The sequence below is a fragment of the Stenella coeruleoalba genome, assembly GCF_951394435.1.
Source record: "Stenella coeruleoalba genome assembly, chromosome: 7".
NCBI classification, from domain to species: domain Eukaryota; kingdom Metazoa; phylum Chordata; class Mammalia; order Artiodactyla; family Delphinidae; genus Stenella; species Stenella coeruleoalba.
In genome coordinates this window covers 32,681,691-32,705,934 of record NC_137153.1, presented here as the reverse complement: position 1 = coordinate 32,705,934, position 24,244 = coordinate 32,681,691, and the positions used below count along the sequence as shown (strand labels likewise).

Here is a 24,244-nt window from a genome sequence, read left to right as displayed (position 1 = left end):
CCTCTGTAGGTAAGACATCCATGTTTCTTTTAAAATGCTTTTAGGGCAATACTACAGATGCATGTTAATATACCCTGCTTGATTTAAAAAAAAACTTTAATGGTGGAACATATCAAATTCAAATCGCACAAGTTGCAGCGCTTGATTTTTCTTAAAAGGTCCATTTTTACTCCTTACTCTTCAATCTTGACATCACTTTTAGAATGCGTCCCCAACACCTGCCCCCTGATCCAGGCAGGCAGTGATATTTCCTTACGTCTATGTTTCTTTTATCACATTGCATCATAATCATTTACTTAATCAACTTTCTGCTTCACTACAGTATGAGTTCTGTGAAGCCAGGATCCAGGTTTTATTAAGTTTGAATCTCCAAAGTTTAGTGGATTTGCTGTTTCAACAAATATTTATTAAATGTCTACTCTTTCCCAGATGTGTGTGCCGGGTATAAATAAGGTGGCTTGTCAAAAAGAGAGATGCGGTTCTTGGGCTCATGGAATTTAGAGTTCAGTGAGGGAAACAGTAAATTAACAAGAAAACATTCTAACAAATAATTACAAATTCATACAAGTTCTGTAGTATAAAAGAGAAAGACGTTGCGACACATATTAACCTGGGGGAATTTCTCGGGATAAACAGGACAAGGCCACCCTTGGAGGCCACTTGGAAGCCACTTGGAAGTATGTGAGGCTCAACATAAGGGAATAGAGTGGGTGAAGTTTCTGAGTCCAGGAGAACTCAGCAGGAATAAATGGAGGAGTGAAGAAATAAATGATTTGGAAATGAACACTGTGGCAACATGATGGAAAGTTGAAACATTACCTGTGTCTTCTAAGAAGCTTATAAACAGCAAGGAAATTGAGCCCGAGAATCCCCATCCTTTCCGTCCTGCAAGTCACTCGACCTATTTCTATTCTTTTTTCTTTTAACCAAGGCAGACATTGCTAATCAATCACGGCATTCTTCCCCGCTAAGGCTGGACAGAGCTTAAATTTGTTTCTTAATTCAGTGCTTCTGCCAACCATTACCACTCATTCAAAATGGGCGCTCAAGATGATACCCTTTTGCCCTTCCTGATGTAAGCGGTTAATACCATTTTTACCTAATTAATAAACATTTGATATTGGCTTGAGGGGGACAAGAGGTAGCAAACTGAGCTAATATATATAAAGCAGTGAAGGTTGTAAATGGATAAGCAGCCTGGCTCATTACAGGTGCTGAACTGATAGGAGTGATTATAATGATGCTGGGAAAATATGGGGCATCCAGTAATTGATGGGAGCTAGCATTTGAGGCTACTCCTGAGGGTGAGAGAAATTACCAAGTGGGAAGCACTGTAGTCATTGAAGTCACTCTTTCATAACGTCATAGTTTTTAGCTAACATAACGTCATATGTTAGCTTGGGACAGCCAAGCTAATATTTTCTCAAAAATACAGAGAAAAGAATATCTTTACACTCAAGCAAAAAAAAAAAAAAAAAAAAGATCATCATCAGAAAGGATATATGCAGTTGGAAACTAGCATCTTGACCTAGTCCTAGTACATTCAGAAATGAAACCTCATCAGCTTTACTGACTTCACCACTTAGCCCGTGTACCAGAACTTCAGCAAGCCAGAGTTAGCCAGTCTAAAACATTCAGTTTTCCCCCACCTGCACTGAGTGAACCATGCATCTTAGGTATAAAATGATAGCATTTATAATTTAGTAAGAGCTAAACCCAGAAGTACTCTAACATATTATTAAGGTTGAAAATTTCTTAGAAACCAAAGAAATACAGAGGTTTAGTTCTTATGATGATATTAATTGGAAATACGTTGCATCTACTACATGTTGAGAATCTCCTTGGATATGAATTGATGCACTGAGACCTAGCCATAGGATATAGCTACCCAATCCACTGCCTACTTGTAAGTTCTTCTGAATAAGATTTTATTATATATTGTTTCACTTTAGAACTGCCTATGTTGGGCAGAGTAGTTTTCCTGAGTTATAGTAATAGTTACCACTTTGAGTGTCTGTTTTATGTCAATGCCGTGCTAGGCCTTTTATATATATTATTTATAATGCATACAATAACCCAGTAAAGACTGACCTGATTCCTACCTCACAGACAAGGCAACTGCAGTTCAGAGAATTTAAGGAACTTGTTTAATTTACGTAACTAAATCAATGATAGGGATGGGATCTGGATGCAGTTCTGTCTCAGTCCAGAGCTCATGTCATTTTCACTACCCTTTGTTTGCACGTTAGCTCTATCTCATTCCACAGCCGCACACAGATTAGGGAAAATTAGAGGACCACCCCAGACACCACATTTGTAAGGGCCTGCCTTTAGGAAGGGGGAAAGCGGGCTAGCTTGTGGGGGAGAGAGTTGTTCCCATCTGATGCTAGGGCTTGTATAGCCTCCATCAGCCCCGGAATCTCTCTGACAGCACCTGAGCAATGTATGTGATCAGCACTTTCCACCTTCCTTATGGTTACATATGCTGATTAATTTTTCCTGGTATAGATGCTCATTTTTAACAAGTCACTCGTTGTAGACAGGGCCAGGTGTAGGGCCCATTTCCTGCTCCACCCACTTTATTGAAGCCAAATACTCCATCTATATCCTTCCCGAGTTGTATCTCCCAGTTATAGACAATAGGCACTGTGAGTCTTAAGCATGAATAGATTGACATAAAAGCATTCTCTCTTCACTAAAAGGAAAAAAAAAAAGTACACTTACTGGGTGATAATATGGCAGGAAGTCTGCTATATATCTTTATAAACAGGGTACCGAGGTATAATTATTCCACTTTAGCTCACAGATGCTTTCACTCGTTTCCTGATTTTCGTTTTGTTTTGTGCGGCTCACGACAGACCAATCCATTTTTGCAGAGGTCAGGCCCTGCAGCTCAGGGCCGACTCTCATAGATACTCTGAATCAAGTACAGAGATGAGCAGCTGAGAAGATGGGGGAGGCGGTCAGGGAGGCAGGGAGACCTGAACAGATGAGTAACGGGGACCAGGAAGGAGGACAGAGGCTCCATACATGATTAAACATGAATATGGGCCCTCTTGCCAAACAGATGCATCATCTTTATGCAACTGGAATGACCCCTTTTCCCACACCTCCCTACGCTACACAGAATGCTTTGACTGATTTTTATTGACAGCTCAGCATGTGCTGTAACAGCAGTAGCACACCGAGTAGAACAGGTTGACAGTGTGGCAGATACCGCCATCCCTTTCCAATGTTTGTAGGCTTTCTGAGCAGGCCGTGGGCGTCCTGTGCACCTCACTCCTCTTCTAGCAGAGGCCAAGCGATGCAGACATTAACTATGCACCTAAATGAGACTCCTAATGAGACAGAGCAGGACCCTATGATCCTTTCCCCTAACCATGTCCTCTGCCTGCTTTTTGTCTGTGGAAAAACTTTAGCCCAAAATTAAGTTTAATCAGAGAAGTGAGAAAATGCAGAAGCAAAAAATAAAAGCAGTCAAACAGGACAAAATAATAATTTATCAGTAAGCAAAGTTAAGGACCTTTAGTTCCTCCTCAATGGCTATAGATAATATTCTGAGCCATATCCTGTGAGCTGTGTGAAACCCCACTAGGTGAAGAAGTCAAGTACATGATGACCAGACTGTAGGCATGACATAAGCTGCCACAATTCACAATTCTGAGAACTGGCCTCAAAGAAATGAGAACGAACCGACCCTGGAACTGAAGACTTAACTGTACTTAAAACAATCAAGATGACACTGGTCAGACCACCGATGACCAATTTCAAGATGACGGTCAGAGCTGACTGTGCTGTTTCTGCGTGTAGCCCCCCTCCCTCCGTCTATAAAAGCTCTTGCCCCCTCATTGGGTGGGTGCGGGGAGCTGGCCTTCCGACAGGCGTCCTCCCTCCCACACCGCCTAGTCGCCGGCACCCAAAACGAAGTAAACTTTCCTTTCCACCAACCTTGCCTCTTTACTTGCTTTTGAGCGGCGAGCAGCTAGACCCCACCTCCGGTTACACTAACAGGAAAGGCAAAGAGAAAAAATCATTTAAAAACATGATGTAGAGAACACAGATGTAGAGAACAAATGTATGGACACCAAGGGGGGAAAGTGGCGAGGGGAGGGTGGTGGTGGGATGAATTGGGAGATTGGGATTGACATATATACACTAATATGTATAAAATGGATAACTAATGAGAACCTGCTGCATAAAATAATAAATAAAATTAAGTTTAAAAAAAAACATAAGTGGCATTTTATGCACCAGTTCAAATAAGGGGGAACCTAATCATTGTGAATGATAAACCAGTTTGTGAAAAACCCACTGCTTATTAGAACAGCACGCTCCATGTAAAAAGAAATTTTCTAATGGTAAATATAGCAGAAGGCTACAATTACAACCTTTCAATGATTGCAATCCACAGAAAAGCCATTTAGTGATAAATTGGAGAGCAAGAGGAGATTATCACCTGTTTAAGCTTCCACTGGTTCTATCAAGTTGTTTGCCTGGCAGTATCTAGGCTATGATGGAAAAGCTGAGAAAAACTCATTTTTCCCCTATCTAAATATTATTAATTGCAAGCATTCATTTTGAAAGATTTGTGGCTCTTTGGGAGAAAAGGATCTGCTTGACAACTTCTAATTATACTTAATAATAAATAATACTTATCATTTACATAATTATTTTCATATTTAAATCCTTTCACAGATTTTCTTTCCTCATATGGAATATCAGTGCAACTTGACTGCATATACTGTTATGATATTTCTGTGAAACCAGCCCCAAGTAGTAAGCTTTCATAAGAAAATTGGGGCCTTAATCTTATCTATATTAACAAGTGTTAACAAATCATTAGAATTTCCTTTTTCAGCACCTGAAGAGGTGGGCAGTATTGAACAACTATCTGAGGAACACTGAACTGACTTTTTGGCAAAACACCCAGTTAACGCCAAAACTGTGCAAAAATATTTAGAAGAGGCAGAGACATGAGGCAACAAGATCAATGAGAGACGTATTAAATGAAAAGAAAATGCCTGTCTCTCTCTCTATCTGCCTACCTATCTATCAACAGGGTGAAAACAAAAGAGCAAAACAAATGAAATCAATATACTTAATATAGTTGTGAATGTAAAGGTCTGAATATAGATTTTTAAAAAATTGTCTGCACGAGTTGGATATTTGACCTAGTGAGTACATGTGTAGAAATTTATTCTAAGGATTTCACAGAAATCTAGGTACCATGGCATTAACTGGAATACTATTTGTAAAAAAGAAAAACTTGGAAATAATTTGTTTCCAACAATAGGGTATTGTTTAAATAAGTGATATCATATGTTGAAATATTAAATAATTTTTAAATTTTCTAAATGAGGAATATTAGATCATGTGGGAAATTGTCATGATAACATTAGGTGAAAAGGTACTAGAAATAAAAATTATATAAACAGTATATCTTATCCTTATTAAATAATGTATGTATAAAATATATGTAAATATATATGTTTATATAAATATATATGCATATATAAGTGGGAAAGTGCAAAAATGGAAAAGATAATATTTATCTCAGAGTTCTGCAAGTGTATTTATATTTTTCCTTTACATTTTTCTGTATTTTATAATTTTTCTACCATAAAATATTAATTTAATTACTATGTATCTTTGAACAACTCTATTTTTTAAAATTGTTTTTACATATAGAGTGGTCACGTGTTTGCTTAACAGAGTGCAAGTGAAAAATAAAGGCTGTTTTTGTGGTTCTCGTGATGTTTAAAAGACTAAAACAAGTTCTGAGACCTCGAAGTCTACTTTGGCCACACAATTCCACATCTAGTCTGGGAGCTCATCATAAGACTATCAAGCAACTGGGTGAAAAAGATATTTGCTGCAACACTATTTATAATAGGAGAAACAAGGAACCAACATTAAGGTCTACCGAAAGGGGATTTATGAAATGAATGGTGGTATACAACCACTGCCTAGAGCTACAGCTATTAAAATGATCATGTTCCGGGAACACAAATTCACCCAGGAGGGGCTCTTCTGGCAGGCTGTTTGCATCAAACAGGAAACGCTGACGATGAAGCTCTCGTTGGAGAACACCTCCCAGGGCATCAGATGTACCTGTGCTTCAACCTCCCCCACATCCAGGTAAGGCTGCACACCAAGTATCACCAGACTGTCCACTTTTCAGGAGAAGCTGCAACATGCCTAGGCTTTTCAGATGTTGTGCAGGCCCGGGGGTGGGACTGGGGGGTGGGAAATAAAATGTCTACGGGCTGAATTTAACTAGTCAGCCAAGAGTTTGCAAACTTTGATGCAGAATTAAATTTATAACTATGTAATAATGTCCAATGCTTACATTAAATTTTAAAACGGGTTTAAAACATTATGTTTTTATTTACGTTAAACTATGTGTATATATTAGTATGTTTGTGTGATGTTCACACAAATGAACATACACACAATATAGGGAGATAAAAAGCAGAGATGAATGGATCTGAAAGTACTTTTCTTTGGGTAATGGGTTATTTTGAATGACTTCAGGGGGTTTTTTCCATACTACTCTATATCTATATTCTATTATATAAAATATTGTATATTTATACTATTCTGTATTTTTATTTTTGAAACAAACACATGAAGATTTTATGATATAAGAATTAGACAATTATACTTAATAGAAATATAGATTTCCTTTTTTGCATATGTTGTCTCATTCTGTCTCAAAAGGACCATGTCAGAAGCACTAGATCCAGTTCTGAGCATTGCCTTTTTGGGAGTATTTTAGAAAACAAAAGCAAGTACAAACATCAATAAACAAGATGGGCAAGGGCCTAGACATACTTTCACAGGATTTTTAGGAAAAAACATTAGATGTTTTCCTGAAGAAAAGTAGACTTCAGTTGTGTGATAATGGACTACAAAGATGTGAAGTGCAAACATGGGTATTTGAAACTCAAATATTTTTCTCTGTAGTGCCATCAGGTCAAGCTAAGACCAATGGGTGACATGCTTCAGGAAGGCAACTATAAGGAAGTACTTTGTAGAAATTATAGCTGTTCGTATGCTGGATGACTTAACTCACCAAGTAGAGCATTCAAGATACGAGGAGTGCTCAAACAGAGGCCAGATTACTAGTACTTTTATAGCATGAATTCTTACATTGGATGAGGTGATAAAACAGATGACGTCAACTTCTAAAATCGAGATCGTATTTCCCTTTGAGTCCTAACACTATGATAATATAATCTCAGTTATGGTATAAAGCAGGTAACTGATTTGAGAAGGGTACTGAGTTTGAGGACATATTGACTGATTCATTCCACAGATACTTTACTAAGGGACTATGCTAAGGGCCTGGGATCCCATGAAACAAAATGCCAGCAGAAGTGAATCTCTTTAATGAAGCAAAGTATGTGGAAGACAAATCATTAAATGCTTACTTACAGTAAAGCATGCAATGTATCCTGAAATAGGATATATAAATGACTATATGTCCAGGGCTTGCCCCAAGAGCAAGTCTTCTCTAAATGGATTATTTTCTTTTCTCTTTCTTTACCTTGTCTTCCCCACTTATACCTCTACTCTCTGCTTCAGTGAAAGATATTTCTCCTTTCCACTTCTAGCTGAAAAAAAAACCAAGTCTCAGGTGTCAATTTACTATGTAACTGTGGGTCCCTCTCTGTATTACAAAACAAGACTCAGGGGACAGTGAGTCCTGATATCATGACCTCCAAAAGGGTCACAAGGGATCTCTGAAAATTTCAATCGTTTTAGAGTCTTTTCTACATCTTTTCCAATGATTCAGGTATGGAGGTTTCTATATCTTGGGCCTAGAATTCCTTCTACTGAGTGGCGAGTCGATGTGGTTTTAGTGCTTATATCCTATAAGTTCTTTTAATTAGTGTCTTATAGCCTCTCAAAGTGTTTATATATATATGACTGGCCACCATTTAAAATGAAAAAAATAATTTACATTGCTACTTATCCTCATTGAGTTGCCCAGTTAAGAAGCAGAACTGCACTGTCAGGGCATCCACTTTTGTAATACCTTAGCCATAGTATTTTAACATATATAGTAGTTCTCAATATTTACAGTGTATTGGAAGCACCATATTAGTCAGGGTACTCCAGAGAAACAGAACCAATAGGAGATATATAATAAATATTATGTAATTGCTTTAACATATGTAATTGATATTAAACATATTAAATATATTGTATATTAAATATAAGCTGGAAACTAGGAAATCCAGGGGTGTAGTTTCCAGAACTGACGTAAGCCACAGTCAGAGGGCAGGGGATCAGATCAAACACTCAGGCAGAGAGAGCAAATTCTCCTTTCCTCTGACTTTTTATTCTTTTGGGGCCCTCAAGAGATTGGATGAGGCCCACCTACACTGGAGAGGGAAATCTGCTTTACTCCATCTACCAATTCAAATGCTAATCTCATCTGGGAACACCCTCACAGACCCACCCAGAAATAATGTTTAGCAAAATATCTGTGTATCTCAGGATATAGTTGAGAGTTGACACTTAAAATTAACCATTACATTCTGCAAACCTTAAAATATACCAATGCCTCAGTCCAACCCCCAGAAATTCATATTTAATTGGTATAAATTACAGGCTGGGCTTTAAGATTATCAAAAGCTCCCCAGGAGATTTCAATGGATCACCAAAAGTTAAGAACCATTAACATCATAGAACATTTCTTTCTTGATGAGAAATCAAAATGCTTCTCACTTTTAGCGTTGATGCCCTGGGAGAGATATTATCTACCTCTGTAAGGTGCCTTCAGAGTATCCCACTGTACCCCATGTAGTCAGTATTTTCAAACAGGCCACTGCAAACATGTGCCTCCAAGTCTGGTCAAAGTCAATCCAAATATTTTTCCCCAATATGGCAGTAGATGGGTAGAATTTCTTTTATGATCACCACGTTGTATGGTAGGCATAATTATTCCCATGTAGAGGGTGAACTGAGATTCATAGAAAAATAGGGGTGCATATTGCCACAAAGCTAGCAAATGTAAAAAATTAGGAAAAGGTCGAGTTTTCTGATCCGAGTTAAATAAGTGGTAGGTATCATTATTTTATTTATTCCACAGATACTACTGTCAGGGGTGAGTAGAAAAAAAGCAAATGAATAAAAATGTAGTCAGCCTATGAACGGGAAGATTAGCTAGCATCCTTCACACAAAAGACCTGATATGTATTCGGCCACTAGAGAGAGGTTTAGTCAGCTGTATTTACAGTCCCATAAATGGAAAGAAGCATCATGACAAAAGGAAATTCTATGAACCCAGGAAAAAAACATATCAAATTAAATAAATAATTCACGGGCAGAGCAAAGATTACACAGTTGGCTCTGATAACAAAGTATCTAAAATAAGTGGTGATGTGTTTCTCCAACCACACAGGCTGCCAGTCCAGGTGCAAAGGAAAATAAATAAAACTATTATAGATCTAGTAAGAGTTAAACAGACAATAAAAACCAACAATGGAGATGAATTTTAAGTTGGTGATTCTTTGAACAATCTTCAAAAGATTTCATTTGCTCTGTTAACGCAATGTCAAGTCCCTTTTAGAAATAAAAGAACATTTTTCTGCTTGCTAGAGTTTAGACATAAATCCTCAAACTGTATTAAATCACGATGCTTCTAGAATCATAGCGCTAAAGATCATCAAGGATTATTAAAGAACTATAGTCACTCCCTCATTTTACAGGTGAGAAAACCAAGGTGGTAAATGATTGTGTGATGGGCTTAAAGTCCACATGATTCCCATCAGTGGCCAAAACAAGATTAGAATGCAGGTCTCCCATTTCCTCTTCACTTAATTATTCATCATTCTTTAGTCATTTTGAGCACAACTAGTACACTGCTGTTTGAAACCTGACCTTTCCAATGGCAGTCAAAATGCCATACCTTAATAGTGCTTCCATTGTCTTTGACCAGAATATTAAATAACTGGCAATCATGTTCTGAGCTTCTTTCCAGATGAATTATATGTCAAGCTCTATTTCAATATTGATTTGTAATATACTTTAAAGCATGTTGATCTTCCTCTGGTCTCTTCTTACAGTTCTGAGCTACATGAATGCTAGAGTTCCTAAAATTTGTCATTTTCTGAATGGCCATCTCTATTATGTCCACCAACCCAACAATAGTCACTGCTTGTTGCTAGACAGAAAAAAAAAAGTTAATAAATTTACAAGTGAAATCCTGTGTTCGTTTTTTTTAATGAAAAACAGAAACCTATTTGATTTAGAATCTAAACCCTAGAAGCATACACAGGGCTTAAAGAAATGTATGATTCTTCTATGGAATATTGGAGAATTCTTGTTTAATCAATGGAAGCACATCATTAGTTTACTCAGGTCCCTAAAAAGGTGGAGGACCTCACTTAAAAGAAACAAGTGACTATCTTAATTAATGTAAATAGAATTGCATTTCCAGCTTATTTATGGTTGTTCATTTCTATACCATACAGTGGTCTGTTTCTCAGGACATCAGTATAAAAGGCAAATTGATAGGTGAGAAGGATAAGTGGTATAATAAAAAAGTTAAAAGCATGGGCTACATGACATGGACAAGTTACTCAGCCTTTCTAATCTTCCATATGCACATCTATAAAACAGGGAATAAAACATATTACAAAGAGATATGCTTCTCCTCCCACCATGCTTCGGCCTTCACATGTTTGGGAGGCATAGGAGATCCAGTGCCTTTCCCCTCCATCCTATTCTTGGAAGAGGAATTGTTAATGTTATTGGTCAGTAACCAGAACATCTATGGAGCAATGGGTAGAATCATTACATTTGAAAGTGACAAACGTGTCACATGGTTCTGTCCCAGTAGCTCAGCTTATGATTCACAGAATAAGGCATGTTAGCTTACTTAAGCTTGTCCCATGACCTAGTCATCTGTGATTTGGGGGCAAGAGAAAGAGAGAAGGAAAGCCTCAATTAGAATTCCAAAATGAAGTAACAGCGGCTAGCTCACTAGTAATAAATAATACTTTGGTCTTTTCTGATTATCATTTCTTGTGTATGGATCCCTTGGCAGGAAACTTAGCCACCCACTTCAGAGGTCTGTTATGAAGTCCGATATGGTATAAAAAGTGCACAGTGCAGTGCCTCATATGCAATAAGCTGTCAAAGAATATTATCTAGATGACCTTGGATTTGCACTTAAATGTTTGTTATTAAGTCAGTTTGCATGGGACTAGTATCCAGAGCCTCAGGATAAAGTAGATTCATGTGAGTTAATAAATGAAAAGCTCTCTGAAATTCTAGATGGCAGGTCATGCTAACTCAGGTAAGTGGAAGCTGGTGGCTGGGTGTTCCCTCAGGACACGTGTTTTGATGGAATGAGGACTCAGGGTGTAAAAACCAGCTTGGCAGTGGGTGGTAAACCATTGCCCAGCACATGCTGCCTCCTGTTAAGCAGAAGGCTCTCATGCAAATTGCTTTCTGAATCATTAGCTGTCGGCAACCCTCATCTCTCCTCCTGCAGCTGTTCTTTCTGATTTTGCCTGCAAACTTTTCATATTGGGCAGGCTCCCAAGCCAAACAAGTTGCCCCTCTGCAGGCTTTGCTCCTGGGGGCGAGAAGTGAACCTCACAGATAAGTCAAAGTAAGGATGCACCATGGACTAATACACACTGAAGGAATAGACTCCTGCAAGCTAAGGTGATGAATGCCTTTGAAAGTCATTTTCATGCGGCTTCCTATGAGAATGTCAGCCAGGCTCCAGAAGTTATATGCTGCAATTTAAAAATTATCTGCCTCTGTAGACTTCTAAAGCTTCTATCAGCTAAGAAGTATCTTTTTTAAAAAAGAAAATATTTTTATACAATTTTAAAGACTACTTTCCATTTATTACAAAATATTGGCTATATTCCCCCTGTTGTATAATACATCCTGGAGCCTACTTTACACCAAATAGTTTGTACTTCCCACTTCCCAATTCCAACTCTTAAATTGCCTTTCCCCCCTCCCCCACTGGCAATTACTAGTTTGTTCTCTATATCTGTGAGTCTGCTTCTTTTATGTTATATTCACTAGTTTGTTTTATTTCTTAGATTCCACATATAAGCGATATCATACAGTATTTATCTTTCTCTGTCTGACTTGTTTCTCTTAGAATAATGCCCTCCAAGTCCATCCATGTTGCTGCAAATGGCAAAATTAATTTCATTCTTTTTTATGGCTGAGTAGTATTTATATATATATGTATGCAAATACATAAATTTAGATTATATATATATTATATATATACATATATATAATATATATATATAAAATCTTCTTTATCCATTGATCTGTTGATGGACACTCAGGTTGCCTGTTTCCACGTCTTGGCAATCGTAAATAACGCCTCTATGATGCTGCGAACATTGGGGTGCATGTATCTTTTTGAATTATAGTTTTGTCTGGATATATGCCCAGGAGTGGGATTGCTGGATCATATGGTAATTCTATTTTTAGCTTTTGAGGGAACTCCGTACTGTTTTCCACAGTGGCTGTACCAATTTACTATATTCCCACCAGAGGAATGTGTGGGAAATCTCTGTACCTTGTGCTCAATTTTACTGTGAACCTAAAACTTAATTAATTAATTCCCAGCAGCATTAGCAAATAAGACCATGCATTTTTTTTAAATCTTTTTTTAAGGCATAGTAAATATTTGCTGAATAAAATGAGAAACTCTATCTCGATTGGGTGGATTAAATCAGCAGAAACTAAGCTTCACCTGTGATTTTAGCAGCTGAACTGGTTGAGAAGTTCAAAGCAGAACAGGCACAAGTCCTCTCTGAACAAGGTAAGGTACAAGAAAAGGAAGGATGGATGTTGTAGGCAAATCATAACACTCTATCATGGCTAAATATAATATCAGGAATTAAATAACTTGAAATCATATAAAAATTTCCTTTACTCGCATGCCCCTTCCCACATAAAGTGGAAGGTGAGCACAAATGTAAATCAAGCAGGCAGAGGCTCCCACTATCTTATATATGAAATCAAAATTTTAAAGTGTTTTCTTCAGAATCCCTTTTGCCTGGGTGCAGAAGAAAAACTAGCTGATCCGTGCACCCAAAGGTAAAATGAAAAATAGTAAAAGAAAGTTTTTCTACATTTTTTAATTTAAAATCTGAAATACATTTCTTTAACACTCTTCTTATTTATACCCATGTACCTTAAAAACCAAAATTAAAATTAAATTGTATTAGAGCAGAGGAGCAAAAATTTCCAGCCAATCCAAAGGTTAAGTGGTGCCTGATACACTGTTTGAATAAAGTTACGAATCCATATCCAGACTCAGCTAGAAAATTAAAGCGTGCCGTGATCACTCGGTACGAAGAGGGGTCATGGCAATCGATTTTATTTATACACACTTTCATACATAATAATTTATCAAATTTGTCCTATGCCACTTTCCATGCTTATTTAATCCTCATTTAATCTCTACCAAATGAATACTGTGAAACATGTTTAATCATTATTCCCATTTCCAAGATGTGGAAACTGAGGCAGGAAGTATGGTACATCAAAATTCAGAAATTTTGTCACTCCAAATATCTCCAGGTCTAGCTCTTTAACCTGTATAATAGTCTTTTTCTCTTTTCCTTGCCGTGTGAACCTTTCATCTTCGCCCACTGTCAAATTCAAGTGTTAACTCTAACCTCTCTTGACCTCCGCTATCCACTGAAGGATGCCTTCTGGCTTCCTAGAAAAGCTTCACCATTCTTAGCAGAGTACTTGAGATCTAGCAGGTGCTTTGTTAAGTGAATGAGTTAATAAACATATAAGAGAGCATTCCAATTGCCATTTAAGGGATGGAGAAACAGGCTCTGAAAGATTAAGTAACTTCCTTCATGTAAGGGGTCAAGCTGGAATTCAGATTCTGAAGCCCAAGTGATCATCCTCAGAATAATCTAAGTTATCTTCATTGGGATAGAATATGCTCAGTCTATATCCCTCACTAGACTCTAAGGAACAAGAAGGCAGTACTAGGTACCTAATGCACTTCATTTTGGGTAAATTTTTCATTTATGCAAAAATACGTGTGTAAAGATAGACTAAAGCCTTAAGCTTTCCCTGCTGGATTCCCTGCTCAACTGTGAGTACTCCTGTGATGAAAACTCGCCTAACGCACTGAATGACCTTGACCAAGCAGCTTTCCTTTACAGCCTCCATTTTCTTTTCTGTAAAATACTGTTGACAGGACATGTTCCACCTGCCTCATAGAAATGCGTTTATAAAGCACTTTGGAAAGCATGAAGCTTTCTTTTTTTTTTTTTTTTTTTTTTTTTTCGGTACGTGGGCCTCTCACTGTTGTGGCCTCTCCTGTTGCGGAGCACAGGCTCCGGATGCGCAGGCTCAGCAGCCATGGCTCACGGGCCCAGCTGCTCCACGGCATGTGGGATCTTCCCGGACCGGGGCACGACCCTGTGTCCCCTGCATCGGCAGGCGGACTCTCAACCACTGCACCACCAGGGAAGCCCAAGCATGAAGCTTTCTTCAAAAGCAAGCAAGTATTTTAAATGTCATTATTATAGGACTCCTTAAAAGGAGCCTTTTTATGGTGAAAAGAAACCTTAGCTTATCAATTGTGCAACTCAACCACAGAAAATTTAAGGCAGAACATGCATGACACAATAATAATTCCAAATAAATCCTTCTAATAGTTAAGTAAAGAGAAGTCAAAATTCTTCTCTGGACTATTTTGATTTCATACAAAGGGCATCCCTTCAGAAGTTATGGAAGTTCAGATACAGAGCCTCAAACTCTAGATTGCAATGCGACATTTGTTTCTGAACTTCTGCTGCCAGTCTTGCTAACAGTTCACTTGCAATGTAATATATTACTGCATTTCATTTCTAGGCAAGAACATTATTTACTCACAGGAGAAATACTTTCCTGAGGAAAGACTGTCTTTGGAAACTTTCAAGGACATTTGAGAAATGCTTCAGCCCAAGCCACAAAATTATGAGCATGCTTTTGTGCCTCTCTGTTCCCAGGGCACCATTTAAAAAAATCTTTCATTTAAGTTTATTGCAAGCATCCATCTTCCCTTTCCAGAAAAAATAGCAGTTAACACAACTTCATTGATTTCCAGTTTTCCTCGGTGTCATTTCATAATGCATATATTGTAAGCAGTTCACATCATCATTTTCATCACTTTCAACATTTTCCATGTTGTCTCCCTACCTGAATTGTGACTTTTTGTATGGAAAGTTTTATTTATCACTTGCATCTTACTTTGAATAAATCTGAAATCAACATTCAGTATTATTTAATTATTTTTATCTTCTTCAGTATGTTTCTAACTTAGCAAACTATGGGTAAAAATGCCACGTAACAACAATATGTAATATTTACATAGAGCCCATGTAGTGAACATAGTCCTAAACTCTTACCAAATCCTCACCAGACCCTATAAAGTAGGTACTATTAACCTTGTTATTTGATAGATGAGAGAACTGATGCATAAACTGGTTAAGTAACCTGTCTGAGGTCAGATAGCTAGTGATTACTTTCCCCATCACCGCCACTGTTTAGTTAATGCGTCCTTCCCATCTCAGTTCAAATGGCACTGACACAAAAAAGCCTTTCTTTGACCTCCTGGAAATACTGGGTCTCGTTGCTTTTACAGCATCATATGTTTATTATTCATTTCACATATTTGTGTGATTAATTATATTTGAACGTATTTTTCCTAAGGGTAACTCTAGTCCAGCTGTGCTTTCCAAATTATGAAACCCGGGACTACGTGGGCTATGTCTGTTTTGCTTATTACTGTAGTTTCAGTATTTGGTGCATGGTAAGTATTCAGGAAATGTGCTGGATGGATGAATACAGGACTTTGTAAGAACAAATAAATAAATGACTGGATCAATAAATTTGGTTGATCATAACATAAACAACAGTGCCATGTTAAAATTTTTCTCTGGGTCTATACACAAACTCTTCTCAGACAGGGTTCCTGTTTGCTGTCTACACCACCAGTTGGAAGAGAAAAAAGCCAATCAAGGTCTGACTGTCATTATGTGTACAGGCTGAAGCTGATGCATTAGGTTGAGAGACAGGGTGATTTAGGAATAATTTTACTTCTGGCTGAACTATATATAGAACCAAGTCTTACGTAATAAAAAAAAATCTACTTTTAATATGTTTGTGTGAAGAATGAAATAGGAGCATCAAGCCCAGTAATTGTGATATTTAATTATATCGTCCCATTTCCACATTCATTTCCATGAATTTGGATGCCTTTAGGTCAAGCTAACCCAAGCATTTACACCACCATGATAAACAGTGAAATATCAATGGATACACAGAAAGAAACTTTCCCAAATTTAGCAGAGAACACATTAGCATGAACTTGTAAATTTAACATTCAAGTTCATTGGCGTGCAGAGAACCAAGTGACTTTTGTTAAAGTAGGAAACTTTATGACTATGTGAGGAGATGAACATTGAGAAAGTGCTCCCTATTTTAAAACCAGGACATTAGAAATATTTTAATGAATTTATTTTTTGCATATCTGCCATCTAGGTGACAGTAAATCTCAATATTTATACATCAGATTTTTAAAACATTGTGCATATATACTGTATACTGCTACAGAATATAAGTTGCCCCAAAATCTCCAAGATACAATATGGGATCAAACAAACAGAATGACAAGAAAAACCAACTGTAATATTTTGACACCTCTTAATTATTAAATAATTATGTTTAGAGAAATAGAAGTTTAAAAATTGTGCTCTGAAGAGTATTTAAAATATGAATGAACCTTCAAGATGGCAGAGGAGTAAGACGTGGAGATCACCTTCCTCTCCACAAACATCAGAAATACATCTACATGTGGAACAACTACAGAACACCTACTGAACACTGGCAGAAGACCTCAGACTTCCCAAAAGGCAAGAAACTCCCCACATACTTGGGTAGGGCAAAAGAAAAAAGAAAAAACAGAGACAAAAGAATAGGGATGGGACCTGCACCTTTGGGAGGGAGCTGTGAAGGAGGAAACGTTTCCACACACTATGAAGCCCCTTCACTGGTAAAGACAGGGAGCAGTGGGTGGGGGGAAGCTTTGGAGACACGGAGGAGAGCACAGCAACAGGGGTGCGAAAGGCAAAGCGGAGAGCATCCCGCACAGATCGGTGCTGACCAGCACTCACCAGCCTCAGAGGCTTCTCTGCTCACCTGCCAGGGCAGGTGGGGGCTGGGAGCTGAGGCTCGGGCTTCAGAGGTGAGATCCCAGGTAGAGGACTGGGGTTGGCTGCGTGAACAGAGCCTGAAGGGGGCTAGTGTGCCACAGCTAGCTGGGAGGGAGTCCAGGAAAATGTCTGGATCTGCCTAAGAGGCAAGACACCACTGTTTCAGGGTGCACAAGGAGAGGGGATTAATAAAGCACTGCCGAAACGAGCTCCAGAGATGGGCGCGAGCCGCGGCTATCAGCGCAGACCCCAGAAACAGGCATAAGATGCTAAGGCTGCTGCTGCAGCCACCAAGAATCCTGTGTGAAAGCACAAGCCACTGTCCACACTTCCCCTCCCGGGAGCCTTTGCAGCCCGCCATTGCCAGGGTCCCGAATTCCAGGGACAACTTCCGCGGGAGAACGCACGGCGCGCCTCATTCTGGTGCAACATCACGCCGGCCTCTGCTGCAGCAGGCTCGCCCCGCACTCCATACCCCACCCTCCCCCCGGCCTGAGTGAGCCAGAGCCCCCGAAGCAGCTGCTCCTTTAACCCTGTACTGTCTGGGTGAAGAAAAGACGCCCTCAGGTGACCTACACGCAGAGGCGGGGCCAAATCCAAAGCTGAGCCCCAGGAGCTGTGCGAACAAAGAAGAAAAAGGGAAATCTATCCCAGCAGTGGAATACCTGAATAGACAATGAATCATCCCCAAATCGAGGCGGTGGACTTTCTGTGATTTTGTCTGTATAGCTTTGCTTATACCATTTGTCCTATGGTTCTGTCTGTACGTCTTTTGTTTTTTTGCTTTTTAGTATAGTTTATAGGGCTTGTTATCATTGGTGGATTTCTTTTTTGGTTTGGTTGCTCTCTTCTTTCTTTCTTTTTTTAAATTACTTTTTAATTTTTAATATTTTTTTATTTTAATAACTTTATTTTATTTATTTTTTACTTTCTTTCTTTCTTTTTTTCTCCCTTTTGTTCTGAGCCATGTGGCTGACAGGGTCTTGGTGCTCTGAAGGGTGTCAGGCCTGTGCCTCTGAGGTAGGAGAGCCAAGTTCAGGACATTGGTCCACGAGAGACCCCCCCACCCCCGGCATCACATAATATCAAAAGGCGAAAGCTCTCCCAGAGATCTCCATCTAAACGCTAACACCCAGCTCCACTCAACGACCAGCAAGCTACAGTGCTGGAAACCCTATGCCAAACAACTAGCAAGAGAGGAACATAACCCCACCCATTAGCACACAGGCTGCCTAAAATCATAATAAGGTCACAGACACCCCAAAACACACCACAGGATGCGGTCCTGCCCACCTGAAAGACAAGATGCAGCCTCATCCACCAGAACACAGGCACCACTCCCATCCACCAGGAAGCCTACACAACCCACTGAACCTACCTTAGCCATTGGGGGCAGACACCAAAAACAGCAGGAACTACGAACCTGCAGCCTGCAAAAAGGAGACCCCAAACACAGTAAGTTAAGCAAAATGAGAATACAGAGAAATACACAGCAGATGAAGGAGCAAGGTAAAAACCCACCAGACCAAACAAATGAGGAGGAAATAGGCAGTCCACCTGAAAAAGAACTCAGAGTAATCATAGTAAACATGAGCCAAAAGTTTGGAAATAGAATGGAGAAAATACAATAAACGTTTAACAAGGACCTAGAAGAACTAAGGAGCAAACAAACAATGATGAAGAACACGATAAATGAAATTAAAAATTCTCTGTAAGGAATCAATAGCAGAATAACTGAGGCAGAAGAACAGAAAAGTGACCTGGAAGATAAAATAGTAGAAATAACTACTGCAGAGCAGAATAAAGAAAAAAGAATAAAAAGAATTGAGGACAGTCTCAGAGACCTCTGGGACAACATTAAACACACCAACATTCGAATTATAGGGGTCGCAGAAGAAGAAGAGAAGAAGAAAGGGACTGAGAAAATATTTGAGGAGAATACAGTTGGAAACTTCCCTTATATGGGAAAGGAAATAGGCAATCAAGTCCAGGAAGCGCAGACAGTGCCATACAGGAAATATCCAAGGAGAAACATGCCAAGACACATATTAATCAAACTATCAAAAATTAAATACAAAGAAAAAATATTAAAAGCAGCAAGGGAAAACAACAAATAACATACAAGGGAATCCCCATAAGGTTAACAACTGACCTTTCAGCAGAAACTCTGCAAGCCAGAAGGGAGTGGCAAGACATATTCAAAGTGATGAAAGGGAAAAACCTACAACCAAGATAATTCTACCCAGCAAGGATCTCATTCAGATTTGACGGAGAAATTAAAACCTTTACAGACAAGCCAAGGCTAAGAGAATTCAGCACCACAAAACCAGCTTTACTACAAATGCTAAAGGAAATTCTCTAGATAGGAAACACAAGAGAAGGAAAAAACCTCCAATAACAAACCCAAAAGAATTAAGAAAATGGGAATAGGAACATACATATCAATAACTACCTTAATGTAAATGAATTAAATGCTCCAACCAAAGGACATAGACTGGCTGAATGGACACAAAAACAAGACCCCTGTATATGCTGTCTACAAAGGAACCACTTCAGACACATACTAGGGACACATACAGACTGAAAGTGAGGGGATGGAAAAAGATAGTCCAGGCAAATGGATATCAAAAGAAAGCTGGAATAGCAATTCTCATATCAGACAAAATAGACTTTAAAATAAAGACTATTACAAGAGACAAAGAAGGACACTACATAATGATCAAGGGATTGATCCAAGAAGAAGATATAACAATTGTAAATATTTACACACCTAAAATAGGAGCACCTCAATACATAAGGCAAATGCTAACAGCCATAGAAGGGGAAATCAACAGTAACACAATCATAGGAGGGGACTTTAACACCCCACTTTCAACAAAGGACAGATCATCCAAAATGAAAATAAATAAGCAAACACAAGCTTTAAATGACACATTAAACAAGATGGACTTAATTGATATTTATAGAACATTCCATCCATAAAGAACAGAATACACTTTCTTCTCAAGTGCTCATGGAACATTCTCCAGGATAGATCATATATTGACTTGTCACAAGTCAAACCCTGGTAAATGTAAGAAAATTAAAATCGTATCAAGTACCTATTCTGACCATAATGCTACAAGACTAGATATCAATTACAGGAAAAAAACTGTAAAAAATACAAAAACATGGAGGCTAAACAATATGTTACTAAATTACCAAGAGATCACTGAAGAAATCAAAAAATACCTAGAAACGCATGACAATGAAAACACGATGACGCAAAACCTACGGGATGCTGCAAAAGCAGTTGTAAGAGGGCAGTTTATAGCAATACAAGCCTACCTCAAGAAGGAGGAAACAACTCAAATAAACAATCTAACCTTACACTTAAAGCAAATAGGGAAAGAAGAACAAAAAAACCCCCAAAGTTAGCAGAAGGAAAGAAATCATAAAAATCAGATCAGAAATAAATGAAAAACAAATGAAGGAAACGAGAGCAAAAATCAATAAAACTAAAAGCTGGTTCTATGAGAAGATAAACAAAATTGATAAACCATTAGCCAGACTCATTAAGAAAAAAAGGAAGAAGACTCAAATCAATAGAATTAGAAATGAAAAAGGAGAAGTAACAACAGACACTGCAGAAATACAATGGATCATGAGAGATCACTACAAGCAACTCTATGCCAATAAAATGGACAACCTGGAAGAAACACACAAATTCTTAGAAATGCACAACCTTCTGAGACTGAACCAGGAAGAAACAGAAAATATAAAGACACCAATCAGAAGCACTGAAATAGAGACTGTGATTAAAAATCTTCCAACAAACAAAAGCCCAGGACCAGGTGGTTTCACAGGCGAGTTCTAGCAAACATTTAGAGAAGAGCTAACACCTATCCTTCTCAAACTCTTCCAAAATATAGCAGAGGGAGAAACATTCCCAAACTCATTCTACGAGGCCACCATCATCCTGATACCAAAACCAGACAAAGATGTCACAAAGAAAGAAAACTACAGACCAATATCACTGATGAACATAGATGCAAAAATCCTCAACAAAATACTAGCAAACAGAATCCAACAGCACATTAAAAGGATCCTACACCATGATCAAGTGGGGTTTATCCCAGGAATGAAAGCATTCTTCAATATATGCAAATCAATCAATGTGATAAACCATATTAACAAACAGAAGGAGAAAAACCATATGATCATCTCAATAGATGGAGGAAAAGCTTTCCACAAAATTCAACACCCATTTACGATAAAAACCCTCCAGAAAGTAGGCATAGAGGGAACTTGCCTCAACATAATAAAGGCCATGTATGACAAACCCACAGCCAACACCGTTTTCAATGGTGAAAAACTGAAACCATTTCCTCTAAGATGAGGAACAAGACAAGGTTGTTCACTCTCACCACTATTATTCAACATAGTTTTGGAAGTTCTAGCCACAGAAATCAGAGAAGAAAAAGAAATAAAAGGAATCCGAATTGGAAAGGAAGAAGTAAAGCTGTCACTGTTTGCAGATGACATGATACTATACATAGAGAATCCTAAAGATGCTACCAGAACACTACTAGAACTAATAAATGAATTTGGTTATATAGCAGGATACAAAATAAATGAACAGAAATCTCTTGCATTCCTATACACTAATAATGAAAAATCGGAAACACTCCCATTTACCACTGCAACAAAAAGAATAAAATACCTAGGAATAAAGCTACCTAAGGAGACAAAAGACCTTTATGCAGAAAACGGTAAGACACTGAGGAAAGAAATTAAACATGATACAAACAGATGGAGAGATATACCATGTTCTTGGATTGGAAGAATCAACATTGTGAAAATGACAGTACTACCCACAGCAATCTACAGATTCAATGCAATACCTATCCAACTACCAACGGCATTTTTCACAGAATTAGAACAAAAAATTTCACAATTTGTATGGAAACACAAAAGACCCTGAATACCAAAAGCAATCCTGAGAAAGAAAAACAGAGCTAGAGGAATTATGCTCCCAGGCTCAGACTATATTACAAAGGTACAGTAACCAAGACAGTACGGTACTGGCACAAAGACAGAAATATACATCAATGGAACAGGATAGAAAGCCCAGAGAGAAACCCACACACATATGGTCACCTTATTTTTCATAAAGGAGGCAAGAATATACAATGGAGAAAAGACAGCCTCTTCAATAATGGTGCTGGGAAAACTGGACAGCTACATTTAAAAGAATGAAATTAGAACACTCCCTAACACCATACACAAAAATAAACTCAAAATGGATTAAAGACCTAAATGTAAGACCAGACGCTATAAAACTCTTAGAGGAAAACATAGGCAGAATACTCTATGACATAAATCACAGCAAGATCCTTTTTGACCCACCTCCTAGAGAAATGGAAATAAAAACAAAACTAAACAAATGGGACCTAATGAAACTGCAAAGCTTTTGAACAGCAAAGGAAACCATAAACAAGATGAAAAGACAATCCTGAGAATGGGAGAAAATATTTGCAAATGAAGAAACTGACAACGGATTAATCTCAAAATATACAAGCAGCTCATGCAGCTCAACATCAAAAAAACAAACAAGCCAATCCCAAAATGGGCAGAAGCCCTAAACAGACATTTCTCCAAAGAAAATATACAGATTGACAACAAACCCATGAAAGGATGTTCAACATCACTAATCATTAGAGAAATGCAAATCAAAAGTGCAATGAGGTATCACCTCACACCGGTTAGAATGGCCATCATCAAAAAAATCTACAAACAATAAATGCTGGAGAGGGTGTGGAGAAAAGGGAACACTCTTGTACTGTTGGTGGGAATGTAAATTGATGCAGTCACTATGGAGAACCGTATGTCGGGTCCTTAAAAAACTAAAAATAGAACTACCATACGACCCAGTAATCCCACTGCTGGGCATATACCCTGAGAAAATCATCATTCAAAAAGAGACATGTACCAGAATGTTCTTTGAAGCTCTATTTACAATAGCCAGGACATGGAAGCATCCTAAGTGTCCAGCGACAGATGAATGGATAATGAAGATGTGGCACATATATACAATGGAATATTACTCAGCTGTAAAGAGAAACGAAATTGAGTTATTCATAGTGAGGTGGATTGACCTAGAGTCTGTCATACAAAGTGAAGTAAGTCAGAAAGAGAAAAACAAATCCCATATGCTAACACATATATATGGAATCTAAAAAAGAAAGAAAGAAAGAAAGAGAAAATGGTTCTGAAGAACCTAGGGGCAGGACAGGAATAAATACGCAGACACAGAGAATGGACTTGAGGACATAGGAAGGGGGAAGGGTAAGCTGGGACAAAGAGAGAGTGGCATGGACATATACACACTACCAAATGTAAAATAGACAGCTAGTGGGAAGTAGCCACATAGCACAGAGAGATCAGCTCAGTGCTTTGTGACCACCTAGAGGGGTGGGATAGGGAGGGTGGGAGGGAGATGCAAGAGGGAGGAGATGTGGGGATATATGTAGATGTATAGCTGATTCACTTTGTTATAAAGCAGAAACTAACACACCACTGTAAAGCAATTATACTCCAATAAAGATATTTAAAAATAATAATAATAAATAAATAAAATGTGAATGACTGTTTTACATGTGATTCATCACAAAATCATAAAAGTGCAATTCTCCATTGTATATGTTTAAAAATATATTCATGATGCTGACTAAGGTCCTCATATGACTGTGGCTTTGGTCTTGAAACATGTAGAAATTTTTTCTTGAATTTCTATCAAACACAACTACCCAGCTGCCATTAACAAGTGATGTGCAAAGTCAGAGAGGGTCAACGCTTGTAGGATTTGGGAAAATTTTCTCCGTTCTGTGAAGTGTCGAAGTCATTTATTGAACACCCACTAAGTGTAAAACAGGGCAGGACACTAAAATACTGAAAAAATGGACAACATATACTTTAAGTCTTCAAAGAGGTGATACTGACAGTAAAGTATGTGAGAAAATAACCAACAAAATGAAGAGTGC

The 24,244-nt window shown here is 38.2% G+C and overlaps 1 protein-coding gene across 9 annotated transcripts in view; it reads right to left on the bottom strand.

Annotated features, from left to right (window-relative positions):
* Window positions 1-24,244, bottom strand: part of LOC307188489 (uncharacterized protein) — a 118,699-nt gene that overhangs the window by 47,342 nt on the left and 47,113 nt on the right. The window contains exon 1 of one of the 9 annotated variants that reach the window (XM_079925654.1): window positions 23,194-23,565. The exons of 6 other annotated variants lie outside the window; for them this stretch is intronic. The gene's annotated coding sequence lies outside the window, so the exon portion shown is untranslated. Of the gene's footprint in view, window positions 1-3,948; window positions 3,963-18,600; window positions 18,621-23,193; window positions 23,566-24,244 lie in introns of those variants that run through there. 2 more of the 9 variants (XM_079925653.1, XM_079925651.1) reach the window with 2 other exon arrangements.